The 15,529-nt window shown below is 39.5% G+C and overlaps 1 protein-coding gene and 1 pseudogene across 4 annotated transcripts in view; one reads left to right on the forward strand and one right to left on the reverse strand.

The window, feature by feature from the left end:
* LOC122807950 overlaps positions 1–12,177 on the reverse strand; it is a 44,080-nt pseudogene extending 31,903 nt beyond the window's left edge.
* The window catches only part of GLB1L2 (galactosidase beta 1 like 2), a 2,046,079-nt gene that overhangs the window by 1,446,125 nt on the left and 584,425 nt on the right, over positions 1–15,529 (forward strand). The gene's annotated exons all lie outside the window — the stretch shown is intronic.

The following is a 15,529-nucleotide window of genomic DNA, read 5'->3' on the forward strand; positions in this document are numbered from 1 at the left end:
CCAGAGAAGGCATTGGTGAGACCAGTAAGTGACTACTTTTTTCCTACTTGTTTGCTTACTTTGAGGTGAAACAGTGGAATAAAGAGGAAAGTCAAATTGTGAATTTTGCCAGGGAGTATAATTGTAGTTGAAACTCCTTTCTTTGAAAGACTTGACTACAGTCTAATGATTTCTGCTCTAACAGAAGCAAAATCCCTACATTTATATCCAGTTTGGGATTGAGAGATTGAGTTTAGTATAGTGTGTTTGGGGGTGCATAGAGCTCACATCATTCTTGGCTGGAGAGATGTTTTCTTGAAGTTTGTATTTTTCCCTCATTATTCCTCTTCATCTTCATTAGGCATAGTTTAATGATCTAAAACTTCTTTAAGTGTTTAAAGTCATGCATCTGTTTTCTCCCCAACTGAGTAAACATTCTTCACTGTGTGTATATGTCCTCTTCCTGATCTGTCTCCCTTCTTTATGTCTACCCATATAATGCTGGGCAGGTTCACCTTGCCTTAGCTGTAGTAGAAAAGTAGAAACCAGTGCTTCTGTTTTGTCTGCCATTTCATGTTTCTGAGGTCTGGTTACTAGGTTTGCTGCAGCTTACAGGGCTGCCCTTGCTTCATTTAGAGCAGAGCTGCTCGTGCTTTGGGTTGCTTTTGTCTGTGCTTTCCCCTAACAGGAGTGTACTGTTGGCACAGAATCTGATCTTTGTTTATCCCGTTTAACAGTTTACTTTGATTCTAAAACTGGGGTCCACTCGCATATGAATGTTGGACTGTTAGAAAGCTGCTTCTGTGACAGGTGGAAATCTACAGATTATATTGAAAGTAAAGGTTTCCCTGGGGAGCCGTTCTTTATCTGAATCACAGTTCTGATTACAGTGTTTCAGAATTGAGTTTCCTATGTTGCTGAAGAAGGAAGGCAAATACTTGATTTTTGTGAAGAAAAGTGACATTTGTTTTTTGTCTTGGTAATGGTGACCATGGAATTAAATGTAATGCATAGCAGGGGATGTAGTATTCATTCATTGCAGAATGTTTGCAATTTGTGAGGAGACCCATGTCCAAGGAGATGATTTGCAAATTATGCCTACTGCATAAGGATCAGACTGTGCAGGGATGGCACCCTGCCTAAGATCAGATGTGAAGTTGTTCAATCTCGCCTTCATTCTTACTGATGGGTTCAGAGCTGATCCCTCGGCTCAGAGTCGGCCAAATTGCAAACCTCGAGGTCTCCAAACAGCTCGAGGCCAAACCCTATCCCATGATGCTCCTCTACTTCCCCCAGATCTAGTTTGCCACTGCACCAGATCGAGCGTGTTCTTCAGCTCAGGCCGTTTGAGGGCGCAGCAGCAACTATTCGTGTCCAACAGGCTGCTATATCAAATTTTCATATTGGTTAACTAGGGGACAATGTCATGCCTCATAATGGCAAAGGCCTTTCTAAAAGGTGCAATATATTTGAGGCCTCCTGTTAGATCCTCCACTACTCCATGGAATCTAAATCTTGTTCTGTCAAAGATTATTCTTCCCCCATTTGAAGTGGCATCTTCCTGTGAATTGAAATTCCTTTTGTGGAAACTATTTTCCTAGTGGCTATCACCTCTCCGTGCAAAGTTTCAGAATTACAGGCCCTATCGGTAAGGCATCCATATTTGATATTCCACAAAGATAGAGTTTCCCTCAGAACAAACCCTTCTTTCTTACCAAAGATTAGCTTAGAATCCAACCTTAATCAAACCATTGAATTGCCAGATTTCTTTCCTAATCATACTAATCATTTGGAGTATATGCTTCACAAGCTTGATGTTCACAGACAACTTCATTTCTATTTAGACAGGACAAAAGACCATAGACAATCTGACCAGCTGTTTGTGTCGTTTGCTTACTTTGAGGTGAAACAGTGGAATAAAGAGGAAAGTCAAATTGTGAATTTTGCCAGGGAGTATAATTGTAGTTGAAACTCCTTTCTTTGAAAGACTTGACTACAGTCTAATGATTTCTGCTCTAACAGAAGCAAAATCCCTACATTTATATCCAGTTTGGGATTGAGAGATTGAGTTTAGTATAGTGTGTTTGGGGGTGCATAGAGCTCACATCATTCTTGGCTGGAGAGATGTTTTCTTGAAGTTTGTATTTTTCCCTCATTATTCCTCTTCATCTTCATTAGGCATAGTTTAATGATCTAAAACTTCTTTAAGTGTTTAAAGTCATGCATCTGTTTTCTCCCCAACTGAGTAAACATTCTTCACTGTGTGTATATGTCCTCTTCCTGATCTGTCTCCCTTCTTTATGTCTACCCATATAATGCTGGGCAGGTTCACCTTGCCTTAGCTGTAGTAGAAAAGTAGAAACCAGTGCTTCTGTTTTGTCTGCCATTTCATGTTTCTGAGGTCTGGTTACTAGGTTTGCTGCAGCTTACAGGGCTGCCCTTGCTTCATTTAGAGCAGAGCTGCTCGTGCTTTGGGTTGCTTTTGTCTGTGCTTTCCCCTAACAGGAGTGTACTGTTGGCACAGAATCTGATCTTTGTTTATCCCGTTTAACAGTTTACTTTGATTCTAAAACTGGGGTCCACTCGCATATGAATGTTGGACTGTTAGAAAGCTGCTTCTGTGACAGGTGGAAATCTACAGATTATATTGAAAGTAAAGGTTTCCCTGGGGAGCCGTTCTTTATCTGAATCACAGTTCTGATTACAGTGTTTCAGAATTGAGTTTCCTATGTTGCTGAAGAAGGAAGGCAAATACTTGATTTTTGTGAAGAAAAGTGACATTTGTTTTTTGTCTTGGTAATGGTGACCATGGAATTAAATGTAATGCATAGCAGGGGATGTAGTATTCATTCATTGCAGAATGTTTGCAATTTGTGAGGAGACCCATGTCCAAGGAGATGATTTGCAAATTATGCCTACTGCATAAGGATCAGACTGTGCAGGGATGGCACCCTGCCTAAGATCAGATGTGAAGTTGTTCAATCTCGCCTTCATTCTTACTGATGGGTTCAGAGCTGATCCCTCGGCTCAGAGTCGGCCAAATTGCAAACCTCGAGGTCTCCAAACAGCTCGAGGCCAAACCCTATCCCATGATGCTCCTCTACTTCCCCCAGATCTAGTTTGCCACTGCACCAGATCGAGCGTGTTCTTCAGCTCAGGCCGTTTGAGGGCGCAGCAGCAACTATTCGTGTCCAACAGGCTGCTATATCAAATTTTCATATTGGTTAACTAGGGGACAATGTCATGCCTCGTACAATGGCAAAGGCCTTTCTAAAAGGTGCAATATATTTGAGGCCTCCTGTTAGATCCTCCACTACTCCATGGAATCTAAATCTTGTTCTGTCAAAGATTATTCTTCCCCCATTTGAAGTGGCATCTTCCTGTGAATTGAAATTCCTTTTGTGGAAACTATTTTCCTAGTGGCTATCACCTCTCCGTGCAAAGTTTCAGAATTACAGGCCCTATCGGTAAGGCATCCATATTTGATATTCCACAAAGATAGAGTTTCCCTCAGAACAAACCCTTCTTTCTTACCAAAGATTAGCTTAGAATCCAACCTTAATCAAACCATTGAATTGCCAGATTTCTTTCCTAATCATACTAATCATTTGGAGTATATGCTTCACAAGCTTGATGTTCACAGACAACTTCATTTCTATTTAGACAGGACAAAAGACCATAGACAATCTGACCAGCTGTTTGTGTCATTTATAGATTCCAAGAAAGGTGCCGCAGTTTCCAAACCTACCTTATCTAAGTGGCTTTCAGACTGCATATTTTTTATATATAGTTCTGCATATATTCCCTTAGAAAACAAAGTTAAAGCTCATTCAACTAGAGCTGTCTCTACTTCTACAGCTTTTTCGGCCAAGCTACCAGTAGATTCTATTTGTGCGGCAGCCACATGGTCAAGGCCACATACCTTCATTACTCATTACAAAGTAGACAAGACCTCTAGGGACAGGGTTTCTTTTTGTTCTGCTGTCCTTAGACATGTACTCCCGCGAGCCACCCGAGATTGTGGTGCTGGGGACGCAACTTCACATAAAGAAGTAATGTACTTACCATAACGATCCATGCGAGTTGTTCTTATCGCCTTCATTCTTACAACCCACACTCCTACCCCTAGCCAGTGTTTGGAAGTTCGAGAGTTGGCTCTTTCAGCCTGTTTTGGTCCTTTCTGAGGAGTTTTCCTTTCACCGGTTACTTGAAATATGAGGATGGTAATTTTACTCTGTGAGTATGTTACTAGTTGGCAGCAAACAAGATCTGAGAGAAGTAGAGGAGCATCATGGGATAGGATTTCGGCCTCGAGCTGTTTGGAGACGTCGAGCTTTGCAGTTTGGCCGACTCGGAGTCAAGGGATCGGCTCTGAACCCATCAGTAAGAATGAAGGCGAGAACAGCAACTCACATGGAACTTTATGGTAAGTACATAACTTCTTTTTTCTTTGCCTTGCACCCAGGGAATGCTAGGATAATAACCAGCTGTCCTGCAACCCTGAAAAGGATTGAGTGGGTAGTATCAACCAGAAGCAAACTGCTTATAGTTTGGCCTGTGAATAATCAGTTTTAATAAGATGTGTTTTTAAAGCCTTGTAATCACCAAGCTTTGTCTGTCATATTTTTACTCGTGTCAATCATAACTCAAAATTCTAAAATAGTATTGTGATGTAATGGGTTTAATTACCTGTATGTCTGAACTGTTGCAATAAAGAGCCCAGTTCCTTATTTAATTAGCTTTTTTGGATTTCCAGAAATATGATTGCAGTTTTTAAAGGTACATATTGGATTTTTTTCCTATATTAAAGCTAGTTGATGCATTTTTTTAAACTGCAGTAACATTAAACTGAGATTTATGTGTCTGTGATGTAGTTTAACCACATTAGCCTTTCTGCTGTAACGTTATTGGCACCAGCCTGGCTTTACAGTCCATAACTAAACAGGCCACATTCATGTTTCCTTTGTTCTTTAGCATTGGCTAGTTTATTTAAGATGCCAACTGTAATGCAGTTAAGTATGAAGTGAAAATGTTTTGTTTCATTTGCTCATCTTTCACAGTGAAATTATTTGAGTTGAGACAAATTTGGGATGTGATAATGGCTTGAGTGCTTTTATTACCTGTGATGTTATTCAGTAGAGATTTGTGACTACTAATAGGTGTGTTTACAAGTACTGTCCGCTTCAATATGTAAGCTGTGCTTGTTAGCAAATGTACAGCATAAATCATTTTTAAATCATTATCTGGGGACAGCATCTTTTACATGCCACTGTGTTAATGAAATGCATCGGTGTTTTAGTAATAAGCTAGTCTATTCCTAGTATTGTAAAAGAACCTTACACTGTTCTGGCCTTCGTAGAAGACATATGCTCTTTTCAGCTTTTGACCCCACACCAAATTTCTAAACTTTTGGTGTAAATATCTGGACAACCGAGTTGTATTACATTTAGTAGATGGGGTAGGTCTGGGACAATTAGGTTTACAGTGTATGTTTTTTTTCCCCCCTTAAAACTAAGCTGCTGTTATGCATTGTGCCTCTGGTGATGCCCACGTGACTGAAATTATTCTGTAAGAAACATAAGATGCATATGTACTACTTTAAAGGGTGTAACTTTTTTTCTAGATAAGCAAACTTCCCAATTTACCAGGGGATCAAGCATTCTTGGAAGTGTCACAGAATGGTATTATTGATTTGTATACAAAGAGACTTACTGGTTAATATTTCTGCCTCACAGTTTCAAAGTCTGGAGCTCAGTACTGATCTCCAGTCACTGTGTGAAGTTTGCTTGCTTTTCCATATTTCTTTTGTTTTTTTTCCAAATACTTTATTTCCCTTCCACTTCCCAAAACATGCTGTTTGTCTGAGTGGCATAAATTATCCTTGTATTTTAGGAAACCAGGATTTTAATACTGCATCGATCCTTTTGGTAACTTTTGAAATGGAGAATAAGCTAACTAAATGAATGTATGTGATGGATAGACACTGCGGCTTCTGACATTAAGTATTTGAAGTAAACCACCATGCCAGTAGCCTGGGGAGTGAAATGTGTCCGGTGTAGGCAGTGACAGCAGGTGGTGATGTTGATTGTTAGAAAAATGCATTGGATGTTGGTACCTGCCAAAATTGCATGTGGCTGCAGATAGGTAGCAGCTCTACTCTCCCTGGAACTTTAGCAGTGTACACTGGTTGTTCAGTGGCTACCTGGCTGGAATGTTGTCTTATTAAAGATGGTACCGATCAGAAGTATAATACTGGGTTGGAGTAGATGACATGAGCTGCTGTATGTTGCATATTTTTCAGTAGATGCTTGTATTAATGCCATAAAAGCAGATCTGTTGGTGTTTTTTCCTGTTCCTTTGCTCTATGCATCCTCATCTAGGGTCCTCAACCCTTTTGTGCAGCTGTTTTATCAGAAAAATTAAACAGCACAGGCTTCTGTAGACATTGGTAGTCACAACACAGTAATACAGTTGATGGAACTGTTTTGTGACTTTTGGAATGTTTGCTGTTTTGAATAGAGATCTCCCAAGTTTTAGATGTTTTGGGATCATAGGTTAGGTACTAGGCTATTGGCCCTGGGGCCTATATAAGCCTAGCCAAAAAGGTTCCCTGGCTTTCACCACCTAAGAAAATTATTTCCTGCACCCCTGTCAAGCAGTGCTGCACAAGTGATCCCTGGGGTGAATTTTCTATTTCCCATCCAGTCATCAAGATTTTTCTTAAAGAGGGCCAATGAGGAGCTTTGCTTGACATGAATGGATAGTTTGTTCCAGAGTATGGGAAGTTTCTGGGATAGGAATCTATCCCTCCAGCATGTTCTGTTTATTGTGGTAACAAGGTTTAGGTCCCTGGAGCGTGTGGTTTGGAGAGATTTGGATTTCTTTAAATGTAGCATGTCCAGCAGCTCTGGGTTTGACATAGCTTTGTATGTTAGGCAGAGATCACCTCTGAGTAGGCGATATGCGACGGAGTAGAGCTGGAGGTTTTTGAGACGGTCTGCGTATGGCATCTGTTTGAGGCCGCTAATCCTCTTAGTGAGGTATTTCTGTGGCCTTTCCAATTGTTGTAGGTGTCTTGTGAGATACATGCCAAATGGAGCATTGTACTCTATAATGGGTCTGATGAAGGATGAGTAGAGAGGAACAGTGACCTCCTTTTTTCTAGAGGAGAACCCTTTTCTGATGAGGTGTGCCACATAGAAGGATTTCCTGACTACTGTGGCAATGTGGTTATCAAAGGAGAGACCACTGTCCACCTGTGTCCCGAGGTCTCTTATCACACTTTCAGTGTTTAGTGAGCTACCGCCTATGTGGTAGTTCATGGGTGCCGAGTTTTTCCCAGAGGGGATGGCAGTGCACTTCTTGGCATTGAGCTTGAGGCCATGAATTTGACACCAAGCATCTGTCTCTGTGAGGCCCTTTTGTAGAATGTCTTCATCATTAGGTGATTCTATTATGGCTCCCAGTTTGCAGTCATCTGCGAACTTTGTTAGCCAAAGACCTTCTGTGTTGGCCTGCACTTCAGAGACGTAGATGCCGAGCAGGAGAGGACCCAGGACCGAACCCTGTGGTACTCCACTCATCAGTGGTCTGAAGTCGGACTTGGCGACTGCTACTTTTACTGTGTGGGTTCTGTCAGTGAACCAGTTGGCCACCCATCTTGTGACATAGTTATTTATGCCCAGTTTAGTGAGTTTATCTATAATTCCAGGGTGGGGGATGGTATCGAAAGCCTTGGTGAAGTCAAGATAGGCTGTGTGCACTACCTCGCTCTCGTCTATGGCTGCAGTAACTGCTTCAAAGAAGTCAGTCAGGTTTAGTAGACATGATCTACCTGTTAGAAACACAATCTGAGTGGGGTCCAGGGTTTGGAGGTTACCTGTGTCTTTGTTTATAAGCTCCAAGATGATACATTCCATGGCCTTGCAGGCCAGGCTCGTCAGGCTAATGGGGCGGTAGTTTCTGGGGTCTGTGGTGGCACCCCCTTTGTGGAGTGGGATCACCGTCGCTGTGTGCCATTCACTAGGCACATAGCCTGAGGTGAGGCTATGATTGAACATGGTACTTAGGTGGGGTGCCAGTTCATTCTGTGCTTAGTGCGGTACGCAGCTTGGAATGCTGTCTGATCCCATGGATGCTGTGTTCTTGGCTTATGTGAGTGCGGTCTTTATTTGTTCATCCGTGATTACAGGGGCTTTGCATTCTTCCGGTATTAAGATGGGCCCTTTGGAGGGTGAGAGGGGGTAAAGTTAGCACTGAACCTATCTGCCAGGATGTTGGCAATATCGGTTGGTTCTGTATATTTAGTGCCATTGTGCTGTAGCTCAGAGCAGATCCGAGTGTTGCCATTGAGATTCTTGACATAGCTGTAGAATGCTTTGTGGTTGTCTTTGGAATCAGTGGTGATTTTATGAGGGATCTCAGCTTCTTGCTGAGGCTGACCAGGGAGCTCCTCCAATCTTGGGATTTTACTCATTTTTGCAACAGCTTCTTCCTCCTGTTGTAGAGTTTGTTTATGGCAGGGGACCACCAGATTGGCTTTTTTTTTTGGAGGATAGCGTCTTGGTTCTGCTGGGGATGGCACAATTCATGCACTTGTGTATGTGCTTATACAGTGCATTTGTGTAAGATTCGGCAGTTGTACCTCTATTTTGCGTCTGCATGGGTGTCATGAAGTTTGCCACTTCTGTCTTAAGAAGCATGAAGTTGGCGTTGGTGTAGTTTTTGATGGTGGTTTCCTTACTGGGGGTTGGGGGTGGGATATGGATATCTAGGGTGATTTGTTTGTGGTCGGATCTAACCAGCGAGGAGCTGACCTCTGGCATGGAGCATCGGTTACCCATATTGGTAATGACTAGGTCCAGGATATTACTGCCCCTGGTGGGGGTGTAGACAAGCTGATCCAAGGTGTTGGAAGTTATGAATTCCAGAAAACATTGAGCGAATGAGTTGGTACATGAGTAGTTTTCCCAGTTGATGGTGGGGTAGTTGAAATAGCCCATAATTAAGGTATTGGGTTGTACCATAATATTTTCCAGTATCTTAAGAAATGAAGAGTGGGAATCCTGGGGCATGGTGGGGAATCTCTAACAAGCTACAACCTGGATTGCAGTCTTGCCCAGTGTTAGTTGCACTTGGATAATTTTGGATGCATTATGTTGAGCAACTAGCCTGGAGGTGTGGATATCTTTAATGAATATGGACATGCCTCCGCCTTTCGTGTTTCGGTCCAGGTTAGGTGGCCGAAACGTGTGGTATGAATTATAGCATGGTAATTCAGGGGTGCTGTCTGGAGCCTTGAACCAGGTCTCTGTCACTGCACAGATGTCGATGTTCTCCATTTTAAGGAGTGCCTCGAGTGCGTGCATTTTGAGGTTTAGACTTCTAGCATTGAGTAGCATTGCCCACAGAGTTTGCTTGCTTGCTTGTACCTGTTATGGTAGTGAATTTAGCGTTTGAATGTTGCCTAAAAAAGGCACTATAGGGGTGGCAAGAGCCTTAGCCAGTATCCGGAATCCCAGGGGCTACAGATGCAAGCCATCTCTGACAAAGCTTTGTGGTCTGTCGACCATGTCATCCCAGGCAGACAGATACTGGATCCCTTTAGAATGACACCAGAAGCTTAGCCAATTGTTGAAGTCAATCATTTTGTCCTTCTACTGTGGTATCATTCTGGGTGATCAAAATCAAACCAAAAACGGACCAGCACATACAGGATTGTAAAAGAATAATTGTTGTTTATTCAACATAGTTCCATAATAGCAGTGGTAACAACCAGTGCTAATGCAAACCGGTTTCGGCTAATGCTAGCCTTTCTCAATGCCAAAGATATCCGATAAGAAAAAGAACCTCCACCATATTAGGTCATATTTATAGTACATCTGTTAAAGGGATATACCCCATATATTAAGATATATAACAAGATAAGAAGGATCAAACACATATAGTTTCCTATACGGAAAACTTTGTAACCCAATGCATATATCACACAAAAAAACATTTATATATATATATATATATATATATATATATATATATATATATATATCCCACAAACTTATGGCATTATTGGAATATATAAACAAATATATAGATGATTATATGTATATATTTAGTTAATATGTGCATATAATGCAAACCAATGAAAAAATAGGACAATACAAGTCTAAATATAATATAAATACAATATCTGGCATATATTGTATTATTGAAAGTGATAGATGCCAGCAATTATAAGAACCAAAAATAGATAATTTAATCTGTCATTGGTATGATTACAAAAATATTCTAAAGAAAAACAAAAGTGAGATAAAGATATAAATCTCAATACGATGGTTCTAGTGTGTTTAATCCCGGTCTAAAAAGACCCCCTAACCTAATGATCCATTTATTCTCCATATCATTAAGTTTTTGATGCCATCCTGCTTTAAATTTACGATGTAAAATAATTCTGTCTATAATCACAAATGTAAAAGTAGCCGAAGGGTGTTCCAGGGTGTGTTTATACAAAGCATTAGTAGTACGTCTATTCCTAATTGCACTCATATGTTCACATATTCTGAGTTTAACGGACCTAAACGTCTGTCCAATGTAAAATGCAGAACAATTACAAGTAGCCAAATATATGGACCAATCAGAGCTACAGTTCGCAAATATCCTAATATCAAAAACCTGGGATGTATTTTTGCTGGAAAATTCACTAGTTTTAAGCATATATTTGCAAAAAGAACAATGGCCACATGGAAAGCTGCCTTTTAGTATCTCACCCCCTAAGGTGGTTTGTAAGGAAATGTGTGGAGTATATCTCTTATAATGAGTAAAGAAAGAGTTTAAGTTCCTACCTCTACGGTAGGAAAAAGAGCATTGCTGAGGCAATATTTTGTTCAAAATCTCATGTGATCGTAATATATCCCAATGTTGATTGACTATATCAATAAAACGATTGGTGTTTGCCCCATATGTAGTTACCAACCTCAAAACAGAATTATTCTGTGAACCAGATTGAACCCTATTCTTAGATTTATATTGCAACAATTCCGAGCGTGATAAATTATTCATGGTATTCTTAGATTTGGAAATATTGTATATATTGTATCCACGATCAACAAATCTATTAAATAAATCACCACAGAAAAGAGAACAATCCTCAGAGGAAGAGCATATCCTTTTCATTCTCATAAATTGAGATTTGGGAATGTTCTGGATGATGTGGCGTGGATGACAGCTATCAGCATGTAACAAAGTGTTATACTGTGGAAATTTTCTATGAACAGACGTAGCTAAGGTGTTGTCATCAAGTCTGGTAACCAAAACATCCAAAAACACGATACATGCATGTTCAATATTAGCTGTAAATTTGATCCCAAAAGTAGTATCATTGAGATAGTTAACAAAATTAGATAATTGTTCCTTGTTACCACGCCACACCATCCAACAATCGTCCAGATATCTCCTCCAAATATCCAAATACGGAAGAAATGTATTGTGTTGGATGTCATATATGTAAGTGGCCTCAAAGTAGCCCATAAAAAGATCCGCATATATGGGGGCAAACGAGGCCCCCATTGCTGTTCCATTAATTTGCCAATAGGCTTTGCCATGATAATAAAAGATGTTCTTACACAATACAAATTCCGTAAGTTTGGTCAGAAAATTGTTGAACTCAGTTGAGTATAACCTGGATTTATACAGCCAATACGATACGGCTAAAATGCCTAATTCATGGGGGATGCTAGTATATAATGAGGCTACATCAAGAGTACACAACCACCATGAAGATTCTAACTGTGAGTCATTGACAATATTCAGGAATTCAGTAGTGTCCTGAATACGCGATCTGATATGGGTCAACAATGGTTTTAAGTATTGTGTAAGGAAGGCTGATAGGGGTTCGGTTAAGGAACCACGACCAGATACAATGGGCCTGCCTGGGGGGTTACGAGCATCCTTGTGTATTTTGGGTAGTAAATACAGGTATTGTGGAATGGGTTCCTCCACCTTCAACTGTTTAGCTAACTGTTCACTAATCACACCCTGATTGATTGACACTTCCAAAAACCTATCAATTTCTTCCTTAAAATGTAAGGTAGGATCCACATTTAGCTCCCTGTAATAGCTAGAATCCGATAATTGTCGTAAAGCTTCATTGATGTAAGCCTGATGGTCCATAACCACAATAGCACCCCCTTTATCGGCCATAGTAATAACCAACTGATGATTGTTTTTAAGCTCCAACAAAGCCTGTCTTTCCATAACAGATAAATTGTTGAATTGTGGTTGATAAACATTAGCAAAATGTAGCTCCTTCATAATACATTCTCTAAAAATGGAAACATGTTTGTTCATCGGAGGAACAAAAGAGGACTTTCCAAATCTAAATTCAGTTGATCTTTGAGAAACATCATTATCTGAAAATAATATTTTGAGGTTTAATAATCTACAAAAATCATTAACATCATTTAATAAATCATTTTCGGAAACCACAGAACTTGGGACAAAATTCAATCCTTTATTAAGGAGTGCTATTTGAACTGGTGAGAGAACAGTAGAGGAAATATTGTGAACATTGTTTATTACTTTATCATTTGTTTCAACAGATTTTGTAAGGTTGGTGTAGTTGAACCTAGATCTATGTTTTCTGCTCCCCCTCCTCCTACCCTTTGGTCTAAAGGGGGCATTTGTCTTCTTTTGGCTACTGGGGATGCCTGGCGTGAAGACACTTCTCCATCAGTAGCCGAAGAGGTTTCCTCTTCAGAGGTGACATCCGAAGAAATATTTTGATGTCTAAGAATAGACCTAGGTCTTTTTTTGTTATTACCCTTCTGAGTTATTTTTTGTTCACTGAATCTAACTGTTTTCTGACTAATGAAAGGTTTCCCTTTTTCATAGTCCATAAGGTCACGGTGAAATTTGTTAACCTTGCGTTTCATCAGTTGTTTTTCAAGCATGGACAAATCTTTAGCCAAATCTGAAACATATTGGGAATAAAACTCTTGCTTATTGAATTGTTCAGCCTCCACACATAAGTTTTGAATATCTAAAAGATTACCAGTAATAGTTCTGTCATAATATTTTGACAGACAATCTACAAATAGCATAGAAGATGAATGTTGTGCTTCAGCCCAGTCTTTGGATAACTCATTGTCTATATGGGCCACTAAAGGTTGTAAGCGCACTCTCAACCCCCTTGGTGTTATGTCCTTAGCTTTATAAGCTTTGAACAGTTTCATGTGCCATACATTAGATCGCAAGGTTTTCATCCATCTCCCAAGTTTTGTAAAAACAAAACTACATTTCTGTTGATCATCTTCTACATGATTGGACATATGTGATCCAGCATTAGTGGTTAAGCCAAACACCTCCAAATTGTCCCTATCGGATGCTAAACCTTGTAATATTTCGTTTAAATCCATATTCAAATAATTCCCAAAGCCCAAGTTGCAACACTCAGGAACTATAAGTTTCGGACAACCCCAAACAGAAGTAGTCAATAGTTAGAAAAAATATTTATTTTAGAAAAAATCCAAAATAAAAATTATAGATTGTTAAGGATGTCTTGATTGTTATAGTCAAATCACCAACACTACCCATCTATTGTTAAGACCCCTATTACAATAAGTGACCAATACAAATAAGTATATCAAGGAACCACCAGAATACTCACCAACACTACCCATCTATTGTTAAGACCCCTATTACAATAAGTGACCAATACAAATAAGTATATCAAGGAACCACCAGAATACTGCCTATAGATGGTAAAATAGCAATGATCTAAACCAGAATTAAATCTGAGGATAATAAAAAAGTAAAGGTATATCCTGTTTGAAAATACCTTATAGTAAGTCAAGCTAAAAAACTAGCCCGAATATTAATGACTAGATCGACATTCGTCTCATCCAGTACATTTAATGCCAATATTTGACAATCTTGCCACCAGAACTATTGGCCATCGTAAATAGATCAATTATAGATAAATGAAGTAATATAATATGGTGTTAGAATTCAACCAGTTGTAATTATCTTCAGTAGGTCAGAAAAGCTAGCCCAAATACTACTGACTAGATCGACCTTCGTCTCATCTAGTACATTTGATAGCAATACTTAGAAATCTTACCACCAACAGAAATATTGGCCACCGTAAATAGGTCAATTATAATGAAGTAGTATAGTGTGATGTATTGTCTACATTCAACCGGACACCAAACAACCCAAATATGAATATTAAATTATGTTAATAAGACTACATTCTGGTGAGGATATCCTCAAAGAATATAAACCCGGAATGAAGTGCTCATACCCAAAATGGAAGGCGTATGGCCCCACCCATAATGCATGGTAATGTCCAAAAAAACTTAGTATGATCGGACTATTGTCCTTTTCCATGTATTGAGTAAAACCAATAGAAACCAAATGTATATCTACTGCCTATACTTCTAACATGTAAAAATAGGTAATGGAATACAGTACATGAAAACCAAAGACTTCACATTAGCTTAAGTCTGTAGGAAACATGCCCTGAAAACAAAATATTAATTATTGTAAAACGTTTGTAATAATCAAATCACCAACGCAAAATATGAGGGACGTATTAAGCTTGACATGGTCCGGTGAAAAAAAACCCAGTCCACATACAAGAGTTCAATAGAAAGTGCAATTTGTGTTCTTCAGGTCCGAAATAATATTGGTTCCAAATCCAAAAACCATGAAAGATGTAGAGCCCGCTTCAGAGTAAACCAATGTACTTGAGTCCAAAGCTCCCAATTATCCTGATGTCGACAGTCCCAAGTAAATGCTGCAACCACTAGTTATCCATCCTGCGGGCCCAAAAAAAAGGCGAAATGATGTAGCATGAACCAAATGAAGCAACAAAACGTCTGCTTCATTCCAGTCAATCATACATAAATGCTAAACCCTCTAGCCAGATAATGTGCACAATCAAAACATTTTTCATTAATTGTATGGTCATACTGTATCTGGAAGGACACAATATTTAAGCATAATTGTCCCAAAAATCAAAAAATAACAAAAAATGTTAAGTAATGAATGTTCATCCACCAATATATAGGCTGCGAACCATAAAAATGGCGGACATTCCACGGAACTCAAAAAATGAATAATGTCAGCACAGTACCTTAGAATGAAAGCACACGATTCAGTGGTCAAATATACCAAAGGACAATCAAATAGCATGTTAAATCCTTATTGTGTCATCATTGTGTAATCCAACTGACCATAGCTGAAGGCCCAAAAGATGAGAATCCAAAACTGACTGAAGTCCAAACGTTGGAAGAAACAACCTCGATAAAAATGTGGCACTCAGATAGCAAAAAACTTCCAAAGAAATAAAGATCATGAGAAAAGTATAATGGGATCTTGTGCTTATATCAATAATTATCCAAACGAAGGCAATACCCTAAAAGCGATGACTGGTGAAGAAGAACAATAATCCAGGCGTCCCCAGCGCGAAAAGGAAGAATTGCGACTGCAACCAAACCAAACAAAGCATCACGCACGTGGGACCAGCGTGCACGGTCCCGAAAAAATGTAG

Source organism: Protopterus annectens, chromosome 8.part0 (assembly GCF_019279795.1).
Source record: "Protopterus annectens isolate FY-2018-M chromosome 8.part0, PAN1.0, whole genome shotgun sequence".
Taxonomy (NCBI): Eukaryota; Metazoa; Chordata; order Ceratodontiformes; family Protopteridae; genus Protopterus; species Protopterus annectens.